Here is a 27,392-nt window from a genome sequence, read left to right as displayed (position 1 = left end):
TGATTTGATCAATTAGTTAATTAATTAATACAGCTGTGGAGATTGCCAGTTGCTGTTTCTATGTTTTCTGTATAATGGGAATGAGTGGAGTTGAGTGCTTTTCTTTTCTTTTTAAAATAAATTGAAGAATTGAAGAATAGAGCTGAAGAAATCTGAAGGTCATTAAATGCAGTTTACCGATGTAAGGCAGAGGATGATCATGTCGCTATCGCTCCTGCGCTCCCAAGGCCACCCAGTGCAATCGAGGCCACAGTCTTCCACGCAGAGAGAATGGACATGCTGCAGAAAGGTACCTGTGGAGCTAATAGTTTCAGGTCACTCGTGCGAGAGATGCCAGTCACATTCAACAAGAGGGGGGAAGAAGGTTGGTGGCAGGCATACCTGTGCAGAAAACCAGGGGAGAACTTGACCTCCAGGATGTTGTTAAATTGCTGATCATTCAAATTACAAGAATGAAATGTCTGTTCCTGTTCTCGTTAGAGCTCCAGAGCCATAAATAAGTCAGACTCTTAAGTGACTTGGTGCTTGTTGAGGGCCATTTCGAGAATGCACCACAGGAAGAAGGCGTGATTATAAATAGTGCAACAGAGCAGCGCAGGGAGACATCACTTTTCAAAAGATGCATTAGGGTATATTTACTCACAGAACAGAGGGATGATGCTAAACTATGAATATGTTCTAAAGATAATTCACTTCTTTATTAACGACCCTTTGGAGTGATAATTCTCCTTTCTGTCTGGCTTGCAGGATATGGTGTGTTGATCTATTCTGGTTCAATAAAGAGGCTTCGTTTGTGTTTAACGCAGGCAGCCTTGAGAGGAAACGAATGCTCTGCTGCTGAAATTAATGTTGAATGTGGCTTGGAGCTACCTGCAAATTCTGCTTTCGTAAAGTGGTTGCTGTGTACCGTTGGCTCTGAAGTTCAGAGCCTGCCTGCCTAAATGAAGTGCAACATACAACACGCCTTTTCGCTTTCCCTGTCTCGCATATCTTTATATTTTGCTCCTTTCTGCAATAGAAAGTCATTTTGGTGCTTTTCTGGGGGTGTCAATGAGACGGGGAGTGGGGTATCACTTATGTGCGTTACGTTTAAGTGCAGTGCTTTGCCATCTTGCTCCCATGAGTCTCAGTAGCAACAATGTGTGAAAGTTTGTTTCACTGCTAAAAGCCTGCAGTCAAAGAAATTGGTTGCTTAGTTGCAAATCCATACATGAAATTTAGGCAACTTGCCCTCCCTTCTCATCATGCATTCTTTCTTGGGCTATGCTATCTTTTTAGAGATGTCAGGTCACAATGCTGATTGACTGATGAAGCCATAACTGGTACAATTCCTGTGTTGTGGGCCTGGATTCAGCACCTTGCAACACTATTTGAGTTCTTTGGGGGTTTTTTTCTTGGTTCCACAGCTCATTCCCCCCTCAAGTTCCTCCTTGCAGGTTGCTACTTTTAGCTACTTTGCCTTTTGTCTCAAAGGCTCTAGCCTCTTAGATCCTCCAGCTATTAAGCACTATGAGGTCTTTGCAGAGTTCCTTCTGTGGTATATCACTCCTTGCCCAACCTCTCTCCTGCCCCTTTCCTCAGACATGCACATTCGGTTTGAACTGATAGAATTATAGATGGTGCACCTCCATATGGTTTATTTATGTAGATTTAATAATCTGTTGCTATGTAAATTTCTACCTCTAATTTCCCCCTTCCATTTTACATAACACTTTCCCTGTTATGTTCTGCTGCACCTGGGCCTGCAATGTGTCATGCATAATGAAGACAATTTGGTGTGATTTTCAGTTTGATACAATGGGACTCTCAAGGTCACTTTTGGTAACAGCTTTATGCAAAAACTAGCAAAATGCCCACCATTATGATAAATACAGTGGGAAATAGTGGTTGGGTTGTTTACGGATTCTCCTTGGTTATCACCCCTTTCCTCACCCCTACATTGATCAAACATGGATTTGGGAGCCCATGTTCTTGTTGGTATTAAAGGGTTAAGAAGCTCTAATCAAGACGCTCTAGTCACTGAGCAGCTGAAGGTCGTTAGGCTTCCAGGAATGTGAGTTTGTATAAATAGTCAACTCACTCCTGTGTTTGCCCTCTCTTCCCCCTTTCCCCTTTCTTTTGGGGCGTGTTTGCTGTAATGTGTGATTCTTCACCAGGGTTTTTTGTTTTTGTGTAAATAAACCTTTTATTTGAGTTCCAAACCGCTTGCTCCAAGATTCCTTTATTGAAAAGATGCTGACTCTCCAGCCCTTCTTGAGCCGCTGTGCGAAATGCTCTGCTGTAATGGGACATGTGGCATCGGAAGCGCACCGGACATTTGATTAGCATTAAACTAATTAAAGTTTAATGGGACAGTTCTCCAGTGTGAGTTGTTTGAGGGTATTTTTCAGGCTACTGAAAGGGTGTCCTGAAAAAATTGTGTTTACATTTATTATACACCCACTTAGTTCTGTAGGTCAACAAATCTGACGAAAGGTGGTTATTCATTTAGTGACTCCAGGATTGTACTTTAACTGTTTTTCATTTATTTCAATCACTTCTTGATATTGTGGGAGATTTTAATTATTTTATTGCAAGGCAATGAAAACTTGCGAATAGAAGGCTTTTAAAAATAAATAAATCATGATCTTCAGGTCACACATATTTTGACATTTTACAGCCTGCCCAGTCAAAATGACTTCAAATCCTCTGGCTACTCATTTGAGTTGGTGAAAAAACCCCATTAACAGCCCACCTCCTCTGCTAACATAGCAAGTTTGCTTTTTCTCAGGTGTATTGTCTTTGCATATTATATTGTTGTAGATCATCATCCTCTGTTGCTTTGTTTTGAAAGGACTTAATGAAAAGCCATTGGCAAAATCACTTCACTCTGGCCAATATTTTGCTTTATTTAGTTTGGTAAATACATTGCAGATTATTTATCCCTCGTTAGATGAATGGGAGACTTCCATTACCTTAATAGCTTCATCATCATAACTATCATTATTATCATTTTTTAAAAGTTTGCTGAAATTAGGATTACAAACTGCATTTTCATCCCACCCTTCCTCCAAGAAGCATGCATGGGTTTCCTTCCCTATTTCATCTGCACAACCTGCAAGGCAGGCTAGCCTATGAGAGAAGTGGGGGCTAAAGTCACTCATTGAACTTTGTGTCTGGGGATATGAGCATGGGTCTCTCCTGTCCTCATCTGACTCACCCTTGAAATCAGAGTGGTCAACTTTTCATTTCAAAAGCATTGTCCTGTTGGCTGGGCAGATGGCATGTACAAGATAATCAGAGTCAGGAGAAAGCATTGCAAGGAAGGCAGGTCTGGAGCTTATTGGCTTTTGAGATTCCAGTTGCTGGACCAGTAAACCATTGGTTTGCTAGTTTCCTATAATAAACAACCTTCCTATTTAATTCTGCTTGGGAACCTAAGTTGAAAAAGCGGCGGTGTTCGTCTGCTCTCATTTATTTGGCTCCCTAGGAGAACATTTGTGTCTCCTTGCATCCCACCATAAGTGCTGCATGAACCATCTAATTTGAATCTATTTGAAAATAGCAAATTGAGGTGGAAAGGTCCCTTTCTGAGAAGATTTAAGCCGCAGTTTTTCACAGGACTTGTTTTCATTATATTACATCTGCAAATCTTCCTAAGAGTCCTGCAAAGGTCCTAGCACACATGATTGAATGTGTCCTTATTCCACACCAAACAAATTGAAGTTATTTCAATAGTCTGAAGATTAGATAGCATTTTCAAAGGTTATTCAGCATTGCAATAGATGGCCCTGCTTTTCTCCCTCTCTCCCTCCCTCCTTCCTTACTTTGTGAGTTCAGGGGCATGCTAATTAGGGTATGTACCTTTGTGTTCCTAAATAAAGTTCTGCAAGCAGTAAATCTTTCTATAAATGTGTTCACCTTATTTTTACAGGAGGCAAGTTGAGTTTTGCTTCTTTGATAAAGCAAGAAGGGAGGTGAGCCCATAATGGCCTGTGCTTGTAGACTGGGTCAAGAGCTGAAGGGTGAAGGCAGTGTCACAATCCATGGGAAGTTAATAGCTTTCACAAGTGTGCAAGCATATGTAACTTTCTCTGCATAATGGAAAACAAGAGTATAAGTAGTTTAAGGGCTTATCCACACTTAGCTTTCCCCCCTGCTCTTTCCGGGCATAGGAACCACTCCTTAGCTCATGCTAGACAGTTTCCAAATCCCTGGGCGCATTTATACTGTTATGCACATGCCACTTCCCCAGCAGTGCTTAGCTGAATGTGGTTCCTTAGAGACAGAATTAGTTGTTGGCTCAAAAGGTGAGTGTAGGTAGAGGAATACTACTTAACACCTTCCTACCTACAGCACTGGAACGCAGGTGGTGCTGTGGGTTAAACCACAGAGCCTAGGACTTGCTGATCAGAAGGCCAGCGGTTCGAAACCCTGCGACGGGGCGAGCTTCCATTGCTTGGTCCTTGCTCCTGCCAACCTAGCAGTTCGAAAGCACACCAGTGCAAGTAGATAAATAAGTACCGCTCCGGCGGGAAGGTAAACGGCATTTCCGTGCACTGCTCTGATTCACCAGAAGCGGCTTAGTCATGCTGGCCACATGACCCGGAAGCTGTATGCCGGCTCACTTGGCCAATAAAGCGAGATGTGCGCTGCAACCCCAGAGTCGGTCACGACTGGACCTAATGGTCAGTGGTCCCTTTACCTTTACCCTTTACCTTACCTACAGCATATCCATTGCCCTACTTCAGCTTTCTTCAAAAGGAAGTGCCCCAAGATGGGCAGCATCCTAAGATAGCTTCATATCCTGACAGCTGTTTCCCTGCCTGCCACTCTGTCCCATCAAACTGCAACTTCTCTTGAGTTCCTTTTCACAGATGCTCACAGACCTAGCCTGCATCTTCCTAAACTGGGGTGGAGAGTGGGGAGGAATGCCACCTACCCTGCTGGATTTCATAGCCCATTCAGGTTCCCCAACTAAAGACGGGTCTGACAACTTGGCGGTGGATCCTTTTGTTCAAACCCCAAACAGTGATCCATCGTTGTTTCAACACAGGCCCACAACAATGCAGTATCTTCCACAGCTCTAAAAGGGATTCTGCTTCACCTGTATGACGTACTTTGAAGGCCAGGGTCCAGCCCTAAATCAAGCAAAAGTGCCTCTGGGCATATACAAAGTGCATTTCCCTCCTCAACATTAGTTTATTACCATCCACCTGGAATTAGGAAACTGGGACTGATGTTCCAATAAGCTTGAGTCTTGGCAGTTTCCCCGCTGCTAAATTTCCTCAGCCTCACCCACTTCCCAGGCCTCAATAGCTAAAATTAGAAGGGCAGAATTTCCAATTCATAGTGTGAGTCCCTGGCAGGCTTGAGTCCTGGCATCTGTTCTATAAAAGAAGTGTAGTCATTGGTCAATGGAATGGTCCAATCAAATGGGAAGCTGAGAGAGACTCCCTGGGTGAGACTTACTGATAGCCATAGTGAATGTCCCAGTGTGTTTATTTATGTTGTTGCTTATTTCACCCTCAGTCTAATCGGAGCTCAGCTATGAAAGAATAAAGCACCTGAGCTTTAAAAATAAATTATTGCAAGCCAAACACTTTAAAAGATAGAAAATCCCATGTAGCATCAATCACTAGAATTGGTTACTACAGCATTCCTTTGGACCACAAGGAATTGCTTGTACAGTTTCTCTTAAGCAGGTGAAATTTCAGGCTCATGCCGAATTAAACTCCTTAATTGGAAACAGACCATTTTCATTAGCTTTATGAAGGTTGATCAAGGGATCCATTATAGAATAAATTACTTCCCTCCCCTCTGAATATCAAATTTAAACATTTCGCTTTCACCTTCAAATACCTACACTTTTGTTGTAAGCTTGTACCTAAAACCCAAATCATTTTATTTCACTTTGGTATGCTTTGTTGGCTGGTGAAACCCAGCCAGATGGGCTAGGTATAAATAAATTATTATTAGTTCAAAAAATGTCTCCTCCAAGAAATAATATTTCTCCCACCTTCTTCTCTTAGCTGGGTATGGCTGAAGATCTGAGGCTGTGTTAGACTGTGACAGAGGACCTGTTAAAAACAGGGAGACAAAATATTTGGGAGCCGCAATGCCAGTACTTGTTTCCCCACCATCCCCTGAATGAAAGTATGGCAGAGAGTTTAAACATCCACTGTAGCCAGTGTAGTGGTCCTGAGATGGTTGACTCCTCATGTTTAAGGTTTTTAATAAGGTGTTGGGAGACAGAGCTCTCAACTCACACGTCGCTCCTGCCATAGGGTCCAGTGTTCCTATATATTTGCATGCAGTATATTTACAAATGTACAAATCCACACATACGCACAAGGGCATAAGCATTTGGTCATGTGAGAATCATTGCCCTCGCTTATGCATCCGGAAGTTTGACTTGGCATCATGTATCCTCTCTGCACCCGCATTCCTACAATATTTCAGCCATCCATATTATACTCGTTTCTTAATTAGGGCTGCCAGTTTAATCGGTAGATTAATTAACTAAAGCTTTCATTGATTAACCAGTGGGGACTAATTTTAATTAGTGAGGGCAAATTTTAATTGGTGAGGCTGAAAATGAACAGCGCAATTGTTTATTTTTTTTACCCGCAGCTATTTTGGTTGCAGCATATTACTATTATAGGCTGGAAAGAAAAAGAATGTATTGAAGACGGCCCTTTGTTCTAGCGATGAGCTTTTGCTTAATAACTTATTTCCCCTTGTGCTTCAGTGTATTATTCACTATGTAGGGTCAGTGATGTAAAAATTCTGTAATCTTTCATTTTTTAAAGGGCTTATGCAGTTTGCCATATTTACGTAGACCTAATGCGCCATCGAATATAATGTGCACCCTAATTTTTGCGATGTAATTTGGCCAGCAAAGGTGTGCATTACATTCAAGTTAATACAGTATATTCTGCTTTGCGGCTTGTTGCTGCTGGTTTTCTATTTGGACCCTGCTACATGGATAATTTTGTTTATTATTATGTTCATATCCCACCTTACCTCCAAAGAGCTCAAGGTGATGTACATTGGTTTCTGCCTCCCCGTTTTACCCTCACAACAATCCTGTGACGTTAGGTTAGCCTGGCCCAGTATGAGCTTCATGGCTGAATGGGGATTTCAACTCTGGTTTCCTACCATAGGAACCAACTCCTAGGGGCTTTGGGGGCTTTGGCCCCAAGAGTAAAATATTTGAGGGGGCCTGGCCCCCACAAAGCTGATGGGCATTCCCATTCAAATGGTGTGTGTGCACTGCACCTCTGCCTCCTTGGAAATGAAGGAAGAGTTTAAGGAGCTGGCTCAGTGTTGGGCTCATCCCCACATGCCTCTTCAGAATGGGACAGTTCTTCACTGTTGGGAAAAGGTGCCTGAGTCATCTCAACTGGTTGTGGCCCTGCACTTGGGGGTAACTGGAGGTGGGTCAGTCTCCTGAAATCCTGCTCAGCCCTTCCCCTGAATTCAGGTATCCATCTCCCAAGCCGGTGGTGCCCTCCCTGGGGTCAGACTCCTCCTGAGGTCCTGAACTCCCATACCCCAACCCCCTAGGACCTTCCCTCAGCTCAGTCTCCTCCAACTCCCTGATCTCACCCCACTCCTCATCATCTGAGGCCCTCTCCACAATATTTCCACAGGGCACGTGGTATTCGTGCAGTGACTGTAGCATGAACAATGCCTTTAATGTTTGTGGCACTAACAATCTGTAATGGCCCAGAATTTACCCAAGCCTGGCATTTCAATGTTTGTTTGTTCCTGTGAGGTTCAACAAAAATGTTGAGAACTGCGTCCTGGTCCCCTTGTTCCCAATTTGCTGGACACAGAAGCTGCTAACATCTACACAGAGGTTAGGATTTTAGTTGAATTACTCTGGTGACAGAGCAACACAAATATTTATTCCTTGTTCAGAAAGTCTATTCTGAATGAGTGTGAGTGAGATTCTGCATCATGTGTGATGGAAAAGCTCAGTAAGAGCTTCCCAATTTCACTGTGTTCATCTGAAGTTATGAATAGTTGTATGCACTAAGAGCATCTCTCTGTGATTCCGTGGACATTATCCCTGATGTCTATGAATTTGCAACTGTAACATATATACTCTTTTTAGACCTTCAGATAAATGCACAAATGTTGGAAGCTGGGATTGCATACACAATCCTGATTCCCCCGCCGTCCTGCCCCAGATGTTCTTTGAACACGTGAAAAGGGCTAATGAAACAAGCAGACCAATTTTGAGCAATATATAATTCTATTTGTCCCGTTATAATTCAATATTGAGAAATGTATCACTTCTTTTGTCCCATCAGTGGGGGAAAAGACACCGACATCAGTTAAGCTCTTTGCACCGCAGAACAGAAGGGAGGGTGGGTGTTGAATATTGGCATCCAATGTAATCTGAGCATGTTTCAGGGGGTGAGTTCAACACAGAGGAACTGAGCCAGTGCAAACTGGAACTGAGCAGGAAAAGCAAATAGCACTGTGGCTTTTTAAAAGGGATATTTACAGAGAGCTTTTATATCTGCCACTGGAGCTACCAATGGGCCCATTGATACCCATGAGTGTGATGTTGGCAACCCCTGGTCTACCATCAGTGGCAGGAGCTCTCCAAGATACCGTATTTACCTGAATGTAATGTGTACCTTTTTTGGCCAAATTATGTCACGAAAATTAGGGTGCACATTAGATTTGATGGCACATTTACATTTGCCAGCAAATACTTTTTTGGTTTCAAGGTTCTGAAAATTGAGGTGTGCATTAGTTTCGACGCCACATTCAATTTGCTTAAATACGGTGTTGGGTTTTTATACCTGAGGTCCCTTTGTAGCAGGAGATAGCAGGAGCTGAGCCTTGAGACCTTGTGCGTAGGGCTCTGCTACCTGGGCTATGACCCTTTTTTCCAGTGGTGTAGAATGAGTGGGCATAGGGGCAGTTGCCTTGGGTGCAATATTGCTAGGGAGCGCAAAATTTCAACACCCGGTGCTGCCTCAACACAACTCTTCTTTTCTCATCTCTGCGGCTGTGATTTCCTGGGTGACGCAGATACCGTTAGGCAGCATGTGTACTCCGTCCATTTCCCTCCCTCTCACTCCCCTTCTGCACAGCCCCAGGCACTGGCAACCCACACTATGCCACTGCTTCCCTCACGTGCAGTCATTGAATGAAGCACATGCATATGTTAACCAGCTCTCATTCAGTCCCTGCTAACTGAGTACCCATATATTTTAAAATAGCAATGTTTTATGGAATAGAACAGCTTTTTTCTCATGTAGTGATGGCCGTGTCCATAATCAATTTACCTGTTCTTGGTATTCAGCAGCCAGCAGCAGGCCGTGGGACAGATTTTCACACAGAGCTCGCTGATTCATTGTCAGATTTGGCAGAACTTAACAAGCTAGTTTTGGCCACTTCCCCAACGCTTCCCTGTGAAGAGACAAAAGCAAGTAGGAAACATGATTTGCTTGGCTCCCTGGACCTTCCACCAATCCACTCTGTTTAAGACAATCAAAAACAAGCCTCATGCTGTTTTGGATGGCGCGTCTCCATTTCTGAATCCATTCTCCTTGTTTGGCACAGATTGTTTTTCAAATCTGTGTGCATTAAAGAAGGAAAAGAAAAGCCCTAAGGAGAGAATGATTTCACAACGGATGGGCTCCCAATGACGCCGCTTCATGCACAGATTATACAAGCCACCGTACTTATGCCAATCTGCTAGGATGGCAAAAGGAGCCTGTTCACAGATTGGCTGCATACCCTGAACTGGCCCTTGGAACTTGAGCGCAAGCCAAGCTGGCCTTAAAACAGCAGGTGGGCCACAGTCCGTGTTTTGTCTTTTTTAAACAAATGCTGTCATGTAGCTGTAGCACACAGTAACATTTTGGGCTTGAGCTGCAGCCTCAGTCTGCCATCCTTGGCCCAATTACCTGTGAATAAGCACTACAGAGCTCAATAGAATTTACTTCTGTGCAGGCATGCATAGGCTTGCACTGTTGAACCCTGAAAAGGAATTATTAGAGTATTCTAGTTTCAGCACCATTTCAGTAATCCTTACATTTTAAGCTGTACAGCAACAGATGGCACCAGCAGAGGTTTCTTTCTGAGCTTAGCCTGTGCCTGCTCCCATGGCTTGAACTTTATATTACCTGCTGTGATAGGGTGCCAGTTAATTGACAGAATGCTGGTCCAGCTCTGGATTCAGCCCTCTGGCCAGATTCACTTCCGCACCTATTATCTATGTAATGTGGATGAGGCACTGAGACTGAGAGCTTGGTGAATTCAGTCTGGCTAGGCACATTAATGGAAGTAGCAAAATAAACATTTGTATTGCTTTTTAGTACTACCAAAAAGTGGCATTCACTGAAGGTTGAATGTGTGCAATACTATTAAATTATCAGAGGACGGAATGATCATCTGTTTAAGAAAGGGAATGTGGCACGAGAAACCTAATCATTCTGATATTGCTGTGTGAATTATTTTCATTTGTATCTCTTCTCAGGCTTCTTGGGTTTCAAAGCATGTGCAGAGTTTGTTGAAGAATAGAGATGCTTAGAGGGAGCTGTTGGAGAAAAGCAAATGCCTTTCCTTCTTCTGAGCTTCTAGTTAATGCATGTGTTACTTTAAACCACACAAGCACTGTTTGTCTAGCAATCTAGCCAACACTTGCTTATAGCCTCTCTGCCTAAGTCAACTCCACCCCATAAAAACTGAGCCATTTTTCTGTTATTCTTTCCCAACTTGTTGAGACAAGATGTCAGCCATTTCTCTTTCATCTCTACCCACCTTGTAAATAGATCCTGCATGAATGAAGCCTTTGAACTCCTTAAACTGTAAATTGCCCATGCTGCAAGCTCTCCTAACAAGAGCAACTGAGGACTCCTCATCTGTTTTCAGGAAGACCAAGGCTGAGCATCACACATTTATGGCAATCTGAGGCCCGGTTACAGAATAAGTCCTATTTCAGACGTTAGTGGTCACTTTGGCCTACCACAAAATTACAAAGAGGCTAGTTCTACCTCCTTACTAACTCTTAACTCACAATTTAAAAGGCCCAGCCAATTCAGACCTATTTTGCTATTGTGAAAAGAGCTTAATTCCTGGACACTTATTTAAAGACTTGGGTATGCTTCTTGCTACTTCACAGTGAGGGGTGGGTCACCTATAATCCCCAAATACTCTAGGTGGTGCTGTTGAACTACATCAAAATGTAGAGGTTCCTCACAGGGCAGCAGACCACATAATAAGGATATATGATGCATTGTCAGAATTCAACAACTTGTGACCTGGATGGGAGACTGCTTAGGGGTTCCATGCAAAATGCTATGAGCTTCCAAAAGGAAGAATGAGATACCAACGTAATAAACAAGCGGGCTTTGTTTCTTTGAACAGGTGTGATCCAGCAGATGGTTAGCGTCTGACAACTGCAAAAGTTGTCTACACTAGGAAAATATGCTGGCTGTGTTATACCCAGCCCATTCAAAACAACATTGTTTTTATGTACCTCATCAACTATTTGAGAATTATTTGTCTGTCTTTAGAACAAGAGTAGATGATTTATAATTTTCATTTCCTTTTACAAACCTGCCCTTGTGTAGGTGTATTTAGTTCATAATAGACAATAGGCAATGAAGATCTGCACAAAGGATGTCTGATTACTGTTCCAGTAGCTGGCAATGGAAGCCAGTTGTGCCGGAACTGGAAAACAGGACTTGCTTTCTCTCAGCTTTGACAGGGCCTCCAACGGAGCTGGGGATGGCTGACTACAAAAGCATAGCTTGTTCCTTTACGCCCCCTCCATATTTTTGGTTTTGTTTTTTTTAAAAAAGTAGTGTGTTCATGTATACCATTTTTACCATGTACTGGGAGGTCAAGGTCAACAGACCTGACTGCTTGGGGCCAGGTTTTGTTTATGATTTAGCTCTATCCTGCACCGTTACCACATTGGCATTCTCAGGACAGTTTACAGTCTCAAAGGCAGAATAAAATGATGGATCAGGTCCCTAGCATTTAGGATCTAAACATGCTAAGTCAGGTATTGGAGTGAGTCTTAACATTTGTATGCAGTATTTCCCCTATAGGAAACACAACATGTGTCTATGAGTTCCAGACAAATGGGGCATCTGAGGAACTAAATGTAGACCTATGTCGCTTCCAGATCTCTCTCTCTCTCTCTCTCTCTCTCTCTCTCTCTCTCTCTCTCTCTCTGTGTGTGTGTGTGTGTAAATGTGAGGCTGAGTTTTCATCCTGGACCCTACCACATAGAGATCTAGCACACTGGGGACTTATGTAAACCACTGTAACTAATGAGGCCTTTCCCCTCTACTTGTGTAACAATCCCAACACATTGTGGCACCTGAAGCAAATCACAAAATGGCGCCCACCCCCCTCCTCACCAGGGAAGAGGAGGGTGAGTGAGGATCTACATCAGGAACTAGGGGGCAATACAGATACACATCAGAATCTGCTGCCCCTGTGGATCCTGCCGTCTGAGGCATTTTCCTCACTTTGCCCCATGGGTGGGCTGGCCCTGATATCAATGGAACAAGCAAAGTCCACTGCACATGGGGTTTTGGGGAGTGGTGATTCCTAGGCATGAGCTGCCAGCAGCTGTCATTTCCCTGCCTCCCAGCTTTAAAAAAAACTCTACTCTCATTTCTCATGTGCTAAAGGGATCGTTTGTGCACCACAGTAACATGAGTCTACTGCCCAGATTTCATTTCATACAGCCAATGTATATAATACCATGTGGGTGAAGGAAAGAAAATTGTTTTGAGCAAGTATTGGAGCCTTTGTAGCTTTTTAAGTTTCACCAAAAGCAGTAGGTTTCTGACCTTTCATGCCTAAAACTTCCATAATGGAATTGGATTCGGTTTCTAAAGTTATCACCTTAGAGACCAGGAGACAACTCTGAAATTGAGGCATGTTTTACTTGGACAGCTACCATTAGTGGAACTAACCCTTTTCCTGCATGACAAAAGGAGCTTATAAATCCGTGGTTGGATGCAGATGAGAAATGTATGTTTCGTTCACATAAATCGTAATAAGCTCATTATGGGCAAGCTCTCCACTGATGCGGTACCAATTGTATATGCTGGAAAAGCTTACTGCAGGACCAAAATTGTATGGAGATTTCAACTGACGTCAAGGCTGTTGTGGAAGGAAACGTAGTCAATATGTGACAAGCATATTGGCCTATGGAAACTACCTGAGCTTAAGAATGATCCACCAAACCTTTCCTTGTGGCAGCCCCTGACTCAGTTTTGTCTCAACAGTGCCCCTGCTGGGGGTGGGGGGCAAGCACATAGAGACAAGTGGAATTTTTCATCCCCAGCACCATGATGTGGATTAATATTGCCTTTCCCACCCATCAGATCAATCATTTGATGATTGGAGAGGGTGTGATAACCTGTATAATGGCTGTCTAGGTGTGGTGTATGCTGGAGAGCATCTAGGGGGCCATGCCTTCCATCAGCATGTGGTCTCTAGATAGTTGACCTAGGCTGAATGCAGTCCTAAAGCTGGAAAAAGCTTATCCAACACTCTTGAAGAAGATCCTCCAAGTAACATGAAAAGGTAAAGGTACCCATGCCCGTACGGGCCAGTCTTGACAGACTCTAGGGTTGTGCGCCCATCTCACTTAAGAGGCCGGGGGCCAGCGCTGTCCGGAGACACTTCCGGGTCACGTGGCCAGCGTGACAAAGCTGCATCTGGCGAGCCAGCGCAGCACACGGAAACGCTGTTTACCTTCCTGCCAGTAAGCGGTCCCTATTTATCTACTTGCACCCGGGGGTGCTTTCGAACTGCTAGGTTGGCAGGCGCTGGGACCGAGCAACGGGAGCTCACCCCGCCGCGGGGATTCGAACCACCAACCTTTCGATCGGCAAGCCCTAGGCGCTGAGGCTTTTACCCACAGCGCCACCCACGTCCCCCAAGTAACATGGTATGAAACTATATCAAGCTATAAAGGTTAGTTATATTGAGCTTGGATACAATTTGGGTAACCAATGCAACAGATGCAGAATGCCTTGACATGAACAAATTTCCTAGCCCCCCCCCCCCATTCTGGCTGCTAAATTTGTCACTAGCTAAAATTTTTGGACAGATTTTTTTAAAGGCAGCCTTATGCCGAGAGCATTACAGCCATTTAGTCAAGCTACAGCCACTGTGGTTGCAACTGAGACCAAGTTCCCCTTCCTTCGGATGGGGTTGCAGTCAGTCAGCCAGCCTGAGCAGCTAAAATGTGTGCAGTGCTGTATGCCTAAGGCTGCAATCCTGTACACACTCACCTGGGAATAAGTTTCTTTGAACCCAATTTAACTAAGTTCTGAGAGAGCGAATGAAGAACAGAAAGGAGACGTTTTATGAGATGAGGCAGCTCCTGCACTTGCAAGCTTATTACTGGAACTCTGTGCAAATCGCAATGCCTCATTAGCATTTAATTAACAACTGTTCCTAGTGAGCAAGTCCAATTAATATCCCGCTCATATGCAGCCTCTACAATCAACAGATTTCCTGCAAGAACATATTTGTGTGCACAGGACACAAATTGTTTACCATTGTTTACTATTACCCTGTGATAAGGGGAGTGAAATCCAGTACTCCCCAGCAGCAGGGTTTACTGGGAATGGTGGTGTCAAGAAATGTAATTATTTCTGGTGCTTCTACTCCATTTCACTCCGTGACTGAAGATGAGCAGTAATGTGATGTAACCGGGAATCTCTATCCGTTTTCTCTTAGTCGAGTTCTTTATGGAAGTGATGATCCTTATTAAACTGAGTCTCTGTGCCTGCAAATGGAATGATAAACCTTGTGTTAACTAGAATGCACATTTTTAAATGTCTCTCAGGGGAAGGTAAAATTAGCATCCTAAAATGGATGTTTGTTCTCTTTGCTCTCCCTCTCAACAGCTGAATGGTGCCCCCCCCCACACCAGCATAACACCGCTTAAAATATGACAAGCAGAGAAGAAGAAGAAGAAGAAGAGTTTGGATTTGATATCCCGCCTTTCACTCCCTTTAAGGAGTCTCAAAGCGGCTAACATTCTCCTTTCCCTTCCTCCCCCACAACAAACACTCTGTGAGGTGAGTGGGGCTGAGAGACTTCAGAGAAGTGTGACTGGCCCAAGGTCACCCAGCAGCTGCATGTGGAGGAGTGGAGACACGAACCCGGTTCCCCAGATTACGTGACTACCACTCTTAACCACTACACCACACTGGCATTCCTAATTCTGTGAAAAATCTTCCCAAATTTCTTGCCAGCAAATGTTTAGGATAACAGAAGTGCAAGATGGGGAATGATCTCAGAGGAGCGAATATAATATCAGTCTAACAAGCACTTGATTTAGCTAATGTTCAGGACAACTTCAAACTCTTGTTTTGATGATATAAAAAATGACTAAAAGGGTGTTACCCCTAAGTTGTGAGGATTGAGTAAATTTCCAATGGTTTTTTTATTCATACTGTCAGGGGTTTAGGAGCAGAGGCAAGGGCAAGGGAGGAAACAGAGAGCGAAGGGGAGGAGGCAGAAGAAAAGATGAGTGATGACGACGAGCCGCGATCTCCGAGTCTTTCCAGTGAATCAGAGGATTCACAGAAAGGAGCACCAGTGGCCAGGGCAAGGGGGGAGTCTAGGGGGGCACCCCAGGAAGATAGAGCCAGAGGGGACTCAGAGGAGAGCAGTTGGAAATCGGGACCAGCGTCACCGCCAGAGAGCAGGGAAGAGGAAAGGAGCCAGGGGGCAAGCGCTGGCAGCTCACCACAGGAGGGAGGGCACGAGTCAGGAGTGGCCACACCTCCATCGGGGAGCGAAGAAACGGTTAAGTGGAAAGTGGAAGGTTGGGCGCGCGCGCCAAGTTCAAATGCAGAGGAAGGTGGCGCAGTAAGCAGCCCGGAAAGGGAGCCAGGTCCTAAAGCCCGGCGCAAGGAGACAGGAGGGTCCGGGGGGTCAGCGTCAGAAGAATCCCGGAAGGAAGAGACCCCGGGGGGTAGAGGGACCCAGAGGAGGACAGTCAGGCGGAAAAGGTGGAGCCGGGCTAGGATATTAAGTTGGTGCACACGGGGCGGAGACTCAGACGGAGCTTCGCCGATCTAGCTACTAGACGTAGAGTTGCGCGCAGCAGCGTGAGAATGGAAACTGTAACTCAATAAAGACTTTTACTTAATGATCGCTGGCTAGCGTGATCCTCTGTGAGCTAGGATCTTCAAGCAGCTCTGACAGTAAGCTCCGTCTCGCAATTGTGGGCATCTACAGCCTCGAGGAGGGGAGAGAAGCAGGTGCCTACTAGCGAGCTCACGATCGGCAGACGACATGACGGCTGAGCAGCAGATAGAGGAACTCAGAAAAGCAGTGTCACAACTGAATGCCGAGGCTCTCGCATCCAGGAAGAGAGAGGAGGAGGCAGCTGCCGCCTGCAGGGATCTCCAGGTCAGGTTAGACGTGCTGACAAAGCAGACACCCAGGCAGGAGGGAATTGGGTTGGCGAGACGAACAGGCGGTCTGGTCTCTCACTTCGATGGGAACCTGCAACAGTATCCCAACTTTAGAGCAGACGTACTGTGCACACTGCAACTGCTGAATAAAGACTTTAGAGATGAGCAAGAGAAAGTGGGATTCATCATGTCCCATTTGCATGGGGATGCTAAAGCATGGCTGCGCAATTTATGGAGAGATAAGGATCCGGTGCTCCAAAATGCGGATGCCTTTATTAAAGCGATGGATGGGTGTTTTTTATCAAGCATTGACGTGGATCTTGCCCGGAAGGAGGTGCATGGACTAAGGCAAGGGAGGGCCAGCGTGAGGCAGTACCATGCCCGCTTTTTCGCTTTGGTCAGTGCCCTGGAATGGGACAGAGATTCGGCCCCTGTAAGAGACCTCTTTTGGGAGGGGCTGCACAGCTCGATTAAAGATGAGATCGCGAGGGGGGAGAGACCCCGGACCACCCAGGAGGTCGTTCAGAGGGCACTGGCAGTGGGGGTGCGGCTGGAAGAACGTCCGTGGAGCAGGGACGAAGGGCGTGGAGGGCGCGAACCAGCCAGGGGCTCCTCCTTCCTTCCCAGAGAAGCAGCGCGTGCGCAATCCACGCCTCCGCCAGGAGGAGGAGTGGAACCTATGGAGGTTGGAGGTGCAAGGGCTCAGTCAGCAACCAGAGCCCTAGCACCGGCAGCAGTGAAAGCGAAGCCTCCTAGAGGGAACAGGAAGTGTTACGTCTGTGAGGAGCCAGGGCATATGGCGAAAGAGTGTCCCCAGAGGCTCCACAAGCTCACTGCAGCCTCAGCAATGGTGACTGCAGCAACGCAGCAAGGAGGACCACAGCAGGGAAACGACGCAGTCTGGCTGGAGGAAGAGGCCCTGGGGCCCAGCCAGACGTGTTAGTGACGCAGTCCCCAGAGATTTTACAGCCCGTGAACCCCCTCCCGCCCAAACCAGTAGTGAGGCTCACCGCATCTCTCCAGCTGCCCAATGGAATCACCATGGACGTGCCAATCACAGTTGACTCGGGCAGCAATGCGGACTTTATAGGGCAGGACTTTGTCGACAAACACGCTATACAGTTGCTGCCGGCCACACTGCCCCTGCAGGTTGTCACGGTGGATGGCAGGGAGTTGCTAGGGGGGCAAGTGGTGAAGCAGACGCCACCGATGGCGATGCGACTTGGGAATCACAAAGAAATCATCAGCTTCAATGTCACTCAACTATCAGATACGCCCATTGTATTGGGAATGAGTTGGCTGGACAAGCACAGCCCAACGCTGGCTTGGTACCAGAGGCAGCTGATCTTCGGCTCTTCCTTTTGTGCCGAACACTGCATCGTGCCCCGGCAGGAAGGAGAGGAAGAGGAGTCACAGCTGCTGCTAGGCACGCTGCAAGCGATTCCCCACAAGTACGCAGAATTTTTGGAAGTTTTCTGCGAGAAGGAGGCAGACAGGCTACCCCCTCACAGACCATATGACTGCAAAATTGACCTGCTGCCGGGGGCGGCGCTGCCTAAAGGGAAACTGTATTCCATGTCAGAGGACGAACTGCAGGAACTCAAAGAGTTCATAGATCATAATTTGGAGCGCGGTTTCATCCGAGAGTCCAAGGCAGCGGGGGGCAGTCCTGTATTCTTTGTTAAAAAGCGAGACACGCCCCAAAAAAGACTGGTAGTGGACTATCGCATTTTAAACAATGGGACCAAGCCATCGGACTTCCCCATGCCCCGAATCGACGACCTCCTCGCAAAGGTACGCAAGGGAAAAGTGTTCACCAAGTTAGACCTGCGAGGGGCGTACAACCTCATTCGCATGCGGGAGGGAGATGAGTGGAAGACGGCCATGTTCACGCCACTGGGTACCTACGAATATAGAGTTATGCCTTTTGGATTGCAAAATGGCTCCCACGTTTTTCAAGCTTTCATGCATCACGTGTTGGCGGGACTTCTCTACAAGACGTGCGTCTGTTTCTTAGATGACATCCTGATCTTTTCGGAATCGCAGCAGGAGCATGACGGACACGTCAAGGAAGTGCTGAGCAGGCTAAAGCAACATAGGCTCTACGCCAAGCTGGAGAAGTGCCAATTTGACGTGGCGGAGGTGGATTTTCTGGGCTACAAGTTGTCTGACAAGGGGCTCGCCATGGACAGCGCCAAGGTTCGAGCGGTATTGGATTGGAAGAGTCCACGCAACCGGAAGGAGGTCCAACGGTTTGTCGGCTTTGCGAACTTCTATCGCAAGTTTATCAAGGGCTTCGCTATGCAGACAGCGGCCATCACAGACACGCTTAGCTCCAAGAAAAAGAAGTTCGTTTGGACAGAGCAGGCGGAGCAGTCCTTTCAGGCACTCAAGCGTCTCTTCGCGTCGGAAGAGCAGCTGCTTCACGTCAACCCCAGCAGGCCGATGAGGGTGGAGACAGACGCCTCGGACAGAGCCGTGGGGGCGGTCCTGCTGCAAAAGGACCCGCAGGGGGTGTGGCGACCGGGAGCGTTTTACTCCAGGAAGCTCAGCAAGTCCGAGCAGAACTACACCATCTGGGACAGGGAGTTGCTGGCCATTCATGCAGCGTTCAAAGCGTGGAGGCACTTCCTGATCGGCGCCAAGCACACGGTGCAGGTTTGCACGGACCACAAGAATCTGGAGCACTGGCGCACGGCACAGTTCCTAAACCAGAGGCAGATACGTTGGGCTGAGTTCTTTGCGAACTTCGACTTCCGCATAGAGTATGTCCCGGGGGACACCAACATCATGGCGGACGCTCTCTCCCGTAAGCCGCAGTATCTGGAGGACGCAACGCCAGCAGCCGCCATGCACATCTTCGCACCAACAGTGTGGGCGTGCGCCGCGGCAACCGTGGACCTGGAGGCGGTGCGACGAGCGTTGCAGGATGACTCCTTCGCGCAAGCAAAGATGGCAGAGGTGCAAAGGGGCAAGGCAGCGGCCGACGGTTTCCAGCTACGAGATGGTTTGCTCATCCGTAAAGGGGCCATCTACGTGCCGGGAGACGACCTTCGCGCCAAGGTGCTGCAGCAGCTGCACGACGCGCCCACTGCCGGGCACTTCGGCAAGGAGAAGACGGTGGAATTAGTAGCCAGGGATTTCTGGTGGCCTGGAATGAGAGGGGAGGTCGCAGACTACGTGGCGAGGTGTGACACCTGCCAGAGGGCCAAGCCAGTGCACAGACCACCGGCCGGACTGTTGGAACCGCTGCAAACTCCGGTCGAACCTTGGGAAAGGGTGGCCCTGGACTTTGTCACGGATCTGCCCAGCTCGAGGGGCAAGACGGCAGTGCTGGTGGTGGTGGACCTGTTTTCCAAGATGGCACATTTCATTCCGTGTGCTAAGGTGGCCACGGCGGAGCAAACCGCCAAACTGTTCATAGACCACGTGTTCAAGGTTCACGGTCTGCCATGGTCTATTCTGTCCGACCGGGGGCGGCAGTTCATCTCGAATTTCTGGCAGAAGCTGATGGGCTTCCTGAACGTCAAGATCAACCTGGCGTCGGCGAGACACCCGCAGACCAACGGGCAAGCGGAGCGGGTCAATGCCATCATGCAGCAGTACCTGAGATGTTATGCAAATCAACAGCCTGCGACGTGGGTGGATTACCTGCCGCTTGCCGAGTTCGCCTACAACAACACGAAGCACGTGTCCACGGGGGTCACGCCGTTCTTCGCCAACAACGGGAGGCACCCCAGAACCTTCCCGGGACTGGAAAGGATGGGGGAGGGGGAGCCGCAGACAGCAGATGCGTTCGCGTCGGAGCTGCAGGAAGTCCACGATCAGCTGAGGCGCCACCTGGAGCTGGCCAAGCACGCATACAAGGTACAAGCGGACAAACACAGAAGGGTTGGCGAAGAGCTCCACGTGGGAGACTGGGTCTGGTTAGCAGCCCACGCAGTGCCGGCCAGGTCGTTGGCCAAGAAGAAACTAGGGCATAAACAACTGGGGCCCTACCAAGTCGAAGAGCAGGTCAACCCGGTAGCTTTCAGACTAGCACTTCCGGAGGGTTCCAGAATGCATCCGGTATTCCACAGATCGGTGCTCACTCCCTACAAGGCACCGCACAGGTTCCAGGAACCCGGAACGGCGCCGAGTCCGGTCAGAGACAGAACAGGGCACGCGGGAGTGGCACAGAAGGATCGCATCAACGAAGTCACGGAGATTTTGGACTCCAGATGGGGGGAAGAGGGGGTAGAATACTTTCTCGCCAAGGAGGGCACCCCAGCCAGTGCGAACAGCTGGGTGCCGGGCTACGCCTTGGACGAACCTCTGCTCAAAGACGAGTTTCATGCCCTCTTCCCACATAGACCTATGCCAGCAGACTTTTTCGACGACTGGCTTTTCACGCCCACGCTTTCGGCCAGCACGTTCCGGGGGTTCGACTCGGACGAGGACCCGACACGAGACGTCCGTTCCCCGGAGGGGTCACCCTCGGGATCTGCATCAGAACCCTCGTATTGGTGGGACGATAGGCCAGAGGAGCAGTTCCGCAGAAAGTGGCTGGAATGCTCAGGACGAGCAACGCCGCCAGGAGGAAGTGAGGGAGAGACGGACATGGACATTTTCGGGGACGACCCTGGTTTCGAGCACGGCGGCACAGAGATGGAAGCGGAGGTGACCGTCGTCGACGAGAGCAGGGAGGAAGACCCGGGAGACTTCAGATGGAGACCCGCCACGGGAAGCGAACGATATCCGACGTTCGTCCCTTTGCAACAGCAGCACCCAACTCCAGCACCGGAAGGAGGGGAGGGGGGAATGGGGGGCTTCGAGGGGGGGATGGATGTCAGGGGTTTAGGAGCAGAGGCAAGGGCAAGGGAGGAAACAGAGAGCGAAGGGGAGGAGGCAGAAGAAAAGATGAGTGATGACGACGAGCCGAGATCTCCGAGTCTTTCCAGTGAATCAGAGGATTCACAGAAAGGAGCACCAGTGGCCAGGGCAAGGGGGGAGTCTAGGGGGGCACCCCAGGAAGATAGAGCCAGAGGGGACTCAGAGGAGAGCAGTTGGAAATCGGGACCAGCGTCACCGCCAGAGAGCAGGGAAGAGGAAAGGAGCCAGAGGGCAAGCGCTGGCAGCTCACCACAGGAGGGAGGGCACGAGTCAGGAGTGGCCACACCTCCATCGGGGAGCGAAGAAACGGTTAAGCGGAAAGTGGAAGGTTGGGCGCGCGCGCCAAGTTCAAATGCAGAGGAAGGTGGCGCAGTAAGCAGCCCGGAAAGGGAGCCAGGTCCTAAAGCCCGGCGCAAGGAGACAGGAGGGTCCGGGGGGTCAGCGTCAGAAGAATCCCGGAAGGAAGAGACCCCGGGGGGTAGAGGGACCCAGAGGAGGACAGTCAGGCGGAAAAGGTGGAGCCGGGCTAGGATATTAAGTTGGTGCACACGGGGCGGAGACTCAGACGGAGCTTCGCCGATCTAGCTACTAGACGTAGAGTTGCGCGCAGCAGCGTGAGAATGGAAACTGTAACTCAATAAAGACTTTTACTTAATGATCGCTGGCTAGCGTGATCCTCTGTGAGCTAGGATCTTCAAGCAGCTCTGACACATACGTTTTGTTTATATTCTTCACTTTATTTTTAGATTGTCGTTGCAAACAAAAAAAAAATATATGATAACTTTTGATTTAGGCTACTAACCACACTCCCCAAATGTGTCTTGTAGCTCTACTTTTTTTTTTGCTTTAAACATAAACAGGCTTTACTAATCATTTAGTCGAACCAAAAAGTAAAGAAGAGGAAAAAATAGAAATAAAAAGCTGGGGCATTTGATGTTCTTAATATTGTTGCAGGAAAACTCACAAGAAAGAAATTGTAGAACTTTATTTAAAACAAACAAAAAATAAGAATCCATCAGAGAATCATTTCAGAGAAGGGAGTTGTTGGCACAATTAAATTACTTAAAAACAACAAAGTTCCTTTTATTAGAAAATATTGTGATTTTAATTTATTAGTATCTACTGCTCAGACTCCTGATTCATAGACGGTGGGCAGTGGTAATACCTAAGCCAGGCAAAGCCATCAGTGAGCTAAATTTTACTTCCATGGTCTCCTCTTTAATAAGGACTGTTTCAAATAGTGTTAGAATAATAGAATCACAGAACTGCAGAGTTGGAAGGAACCACGAGGGTCATCTGGTTAGAGTATCATCAAGCAAATAACTCTATTTAAGCGAGCTTTCTTTAACTTCTCTCTCCGACCCTGCTGCTCTGCTTTCTGTGCTGAATCGCTTCCTGGTAGTTGTTCCCTTAACCTGTGCCTTCCCTCTGTATCATTAAGTTTCTCTTGCTGACTGCTGTCCTAACCCTTTTACTTACATTGATACAAGGACTTCACATATTTTTTTATTGTTTACTTTTCTCTGCTCACAAAATGAAATATCATACCGCATGGCCAAAATGTTTTCCAGCCAGAAACAGACACAAACATGAAAAGGTAACGGGAAGCAAACACTGTGCAATATGGGGTTGAATTAAGCAATTGCAGAAGAAAAACCCCTGCCTATTTCAGTGCCTGCTCATTGTTGACACACGTTTTTACTCAACGCTCTTTCCATAAAACAGTCAACTTTCGGGAGATCATATCATAACCTCCACTTTGAACAAGTCAGAGAGGCACAGCAAACAGCAGCAAAGCCTTCACATAAATAGTAGTCTTTAACAAATTTAGCACACATTTGGTATGAACTGAAAGCAAGTTGTGGTTCGAATCTGCTGGAATGGGGGCAGTAAAGTGTGTGTGTGTGTGTGTGTGTGTGTGTGTGTGTGTGTATTCTATACCCTTCAACATTTCTCTGATGAAAATAGGGATGTCCTATTTAATAATGATGATGATGATGATGATGATGTAGCTAATCTGTCTACATACGAAAGAATTGCTTGTCAAAATAAGAATGGATAAATACAAAGAAATTTGGAACGAATATATAAGTGACAAGGCGGATAACAGTGGGAAATAGAGGGAGAAGAGAGTGGTGATAAACAAGGAGTAGGCATAGGGATATTACGGTATCTAAATTTGTGTTGTCAGTTTCTGTTATTATTGTTGTTATGGTTTTTTGTTGTACGTGTTTTTTTAGTTTGGTGTTTGTACTGATTGAAAATTAAATTTAATAATAATAATAATAATAATAATAATATCCCACCATCTGATTGGGTTGCCCCAGCCGCTTTGGATGACTTCCAACATGTATAAAAACATTAAATATTTTTAAAAACCTTCCCTATTCAGGGCTGCCTTCAGATGGCTCAAGGGTTGGACAACTCTATACCCTCCTCCAACATTTTCCCAGTGAAAATAGGGTCGTCCTAAGGAAAAGCGGGACATTTTGGGATCAAATTGAAAACCAGGATGGCTTCTGTAAATCTAGGAAAATAAGGACACTTGAAAGAACAAGAAGTGAAGCAGAACAGCCTAAAGTTTAATACTGTTTAAATACTGTTATATATGCTAACTTAGAATTGTGACTTCACAATCCAGACAGAATTAGACTGTGAATAGAGATTTATGTTCACATAACAGCTATGGGGAGGGGAAAGAATCTTGCAATGCAACACTGAGGATGATGTATGTACTCTTGACATCTTGAGCTACTTCACAGCTTTATTTAACAAATGGCAGTCATACATTTTATTGATTGAAACTCCTTCCTCTACTCTTTACTTGGTGCAAGAGTGTCCCCTTCAAGTGATAGTCACACCTTCAAAAGCACCACTTCCTCTATACAGGGCAGTAGATCATAGAAGTGAGCTGTTGCTTCGGTATCTCTTGTCAAAGGCAGAATTTTATTTACTGAGCCAATCATTCATTTTTAAGAGAGACACTGATGAAATGTATTTACTTCTCCAGAAAGAGAAAGAGGTGTTGAATTGTCCTGGCAAAATATACAAACATGGTAGCACCTTATAAAAATTTAACCACTGGATTGTGGAAAAAGCAAAACAAAACAATTTTACTGAGAATGCAGGTACAATGACCTAAAATATTTACAGGTGAAAGAGCAGCAGAATGTAGAAGGAAGTGCCACATTTATTGGAGACAACTGTCCCAAAAAGGGACTATACCCTTATCTTCCAGTAGTACATTATTTCCATGTAGATGAAAGCAGTAATTGTTGCATCAAGAAGCAGGTGTCTACCTGGAAAATAAAAATGATGTAGAAGGATATTCTTCAGGTAGCTTTTTGCTACCTTCGTATTTGTAACATCTGCAGCCTTGTGCACAATGACCCACCGGAACTTTAGCTCTGTTGTGATGGCAGTTGCAATATAATTTCAACAGAAGTAATTAACAACCAGGGCTTTTTTTCAGCCAGAACTCACCGGAACTCAGTTCTGGCACCTCTCAGGTGGGCGCCATTGCCATTATAAGAGAACGAGGGAGGTGCTTTTTATGAGAAAAATGACATTGTTAACAACCATCTTAAAAAACAGAGATGCCACCGGGCATTAATTATGTGAAGTGGGTGTGGGAGTTGGAGAAAATAGGGGTACAAAATCAATGGAGTTAAGCATTTTATAATTCCATCTATTTAAGCGATCAACCCTAGTTCTGGAGGAAAGGGGGTACAGAACATGACTTATTGTACAGAACTAACAGTGGGTGGAACAAATGAAACCTGAAATCTGTTGCCAGCATGGCGCGCTACCACCCAGGATGGTAGAAAACATTCCAGATGCTAAAGCAAGGATACTAACTATGAACCCCGACATTCTCTGGTCCCGGAGCAATTATAAATAACCCTTTGACTAACTGTGATAGAAACAAATACTGAGGACTTGGTGCCGGGGCAGTGTTCCATGATATCCCTAGCGCACCCATGGAGCAGTTCTGCAAGGAGTGTCACATCTTCACTGTTGTGGGAAGGCTTCACATATGCTCTCAAGTTCTTGTGCACAGAAGGAGCCACTCGGTGCATATTGGGCGCGTGCAATGATTCCAAGTGTGGCAAGAGATGTTTTAGACATTGTGCTTAGGTGGCTTAATATTTCATCCAGTTTAGCTCTCGCAAACACAGTTCCAGTGCAGGACTACAGAGCAATGGAAAGCATGTCACTTTATATTAAATTATTTAGAAGATTTATAAACCACTTAATCACAGAGCTCTCCAAGCAGTGTACATAATAAAACGGTAGATGAAGCACAGCTAAAATCCACAGAACCATAAAACATATACATAAAAATAATAATAATTGAAACACAGATAAAATCGGCAAAACTTTTACAAAACCGATATAGGTAGCTAAATTATACATCTGAGTAGGATCATTGAAAAAAGTTTTAAGCAAGTTTCCGAAGCTGCATGCATTCCATGTATTTAAAACAGCCCCCGTCCAATGAAAACTCTAGTTTGTTAAGGGTGTTGGTAACAGTAGCTCTGCGATGAGTTTACTACAGTTCCCATAATTCTTGGAGTGTGCTTTAAATGTATGGTATGTATGCAGTCTATAATATTTAGCAAGGTCAGCTGTTGTTATACTATATAATGAGTAACCAAAAAAATCACATAAAATACAAACCCATTTAAAGTAATAGGTAATTCTCATTTTTGTTGAAAACAAGATTTCATTGAAGTACAAATTAAATTGAAAATTGAAAACATACATAAGTGGCCCAGTTGAGCAGGCACAGAACACTGGATTGGCAGCTCACTAGAGAGAAGTCCCCAGGAGGAAGAAGAGGGTAGGGGCGAGAAATACATTGCACCCCCACTTCTTGCAAAAAAAAAAAAGTTGATTGATACTCATGTCACTGTATAGTGGCACAGATATGTCCACCCAGCTCCAGCTGCTGTGCAGGTAGTTCTTATCCAACAAGGGGCATACATGCAAATGTCTGCCTCCACACATACATGCCTCCTGGTTGGATTGCCCCACTACCATTTGAAAGGGAGTACAGCACATAAAGGTAAAGGGACCCCTGACCACTAGGTCCAGTCGTGGCCAACTCTGGGGTTGTGGTGCTCATCTCGCTTTATTGGCCAAGGGAGCCGGCGTACAGCTTCCTGGTCATGTGGCCAGCATGACTAAGCGCTTCTGGCTAACCAGAACAGCACACGGAAACGCCGTTTACCTTCCCTCCAGAGCGGTACCTATTTATCTACTTGCACTTTGATGTGCTTTCGAACTGCTAGGTTGGCAGGAGCAGGGACTGAACCATGGGAGCTCACCCCTTTGCAGGGATTCGAACTGCTGACCTTTTGATCGGCAAGTCCTAGGCTCTGTGGTTTAACCCACAGCACCACCCGTGTCCCTCACATACAACTACTCATAAAACACAGTACTTTTCCATTCCCCCTTCCAAGTCTGACTTATCCTGCGTTGCTCCATGTGAAAAACAGCAGCAGCAAACACTCTTAGCAAACATGCTTGCGTCCCAGAGGACAGTACATTTTCTGGTTTAACACTAAGCCAGCCAAATAAATAATTGAGAGCTCTGTAATCTGACATGCTTTTAGAAAGCCCTGCAAGTGCTGATTGTATTATGAGTGCATTATTATTATATTTCAAGAGGAAAAGCCAGCATATTAAATGATTAGCGAAGAGGTTAGCGAGCTACTTCATCGGCAATCCATGGCTTGAGGGCTGGGACCCGTTCAGCATTGACAATGATGGCATTACGAGACGGCCCACAGTGCCATGCGGTTGTAGTCCTGTGAGTTGATGCTGCTGTGGCAGCAATCGCCAGGTGCAGGGCAGCAACAGACAAGGGCGTCACCCAGGTGGGAGCATGGTGGGAAAATTCACCTCCATGGCATTTTGGTAACTGGGGAGAACCCTAATTTTTTAACTTTGCGTTGGCTACAAATTTGGCCTGCACATCATTTGGAAGAGTGGCATCTCAGTGCATGAGTTGCTCCACTGAAAAGCACTGCGTGCAACATGACAGGGAAGCTTAGGTGGTACTATATCTATCATAGCCTCCCTCCCAGGCAATCACCGGAT

General features: G+C 46.3%; 1 long non-coding RNA gene across 1 annotated transcript in view; it reads left to right on the top strand.

Annotated features, from left to right (window-relative positions):
- Window positions 1-27,392, top strand: part of LOC310704220 — a 113,352-nt gene that overhangs the window by 25,461 nt on the left and 60,499 nt on the right. The window contains exon 3 of the long non-coding RNA XR_014524655.1: window positions 128-289. This is a non-coding gene — a long non-coding RNA (uncharacterized lncRNA). The remainder of the gene's footprint in view (window positions 1-127; window positions 290-27,392) is intronic.

The sequence above is a fragment of the Podarcis liolepis genome (genome assembly GCF_965112155.1).
Source record: "Podarcis liolepis genome assembly, chromosome: 3".
In the NCBI taxonomy this organism is placed as follows: Eukaryota; Metazoa; Chordata; class Lepidosauria; order Squamata; family Lacertidae; genus Podarcis; species Podarcis liolepis.
The sequence above is the reverse complement of the archived record's forward strand: the minus strand, read 5'-3'. Positions and strand labels throughout refer to the sequence as shown.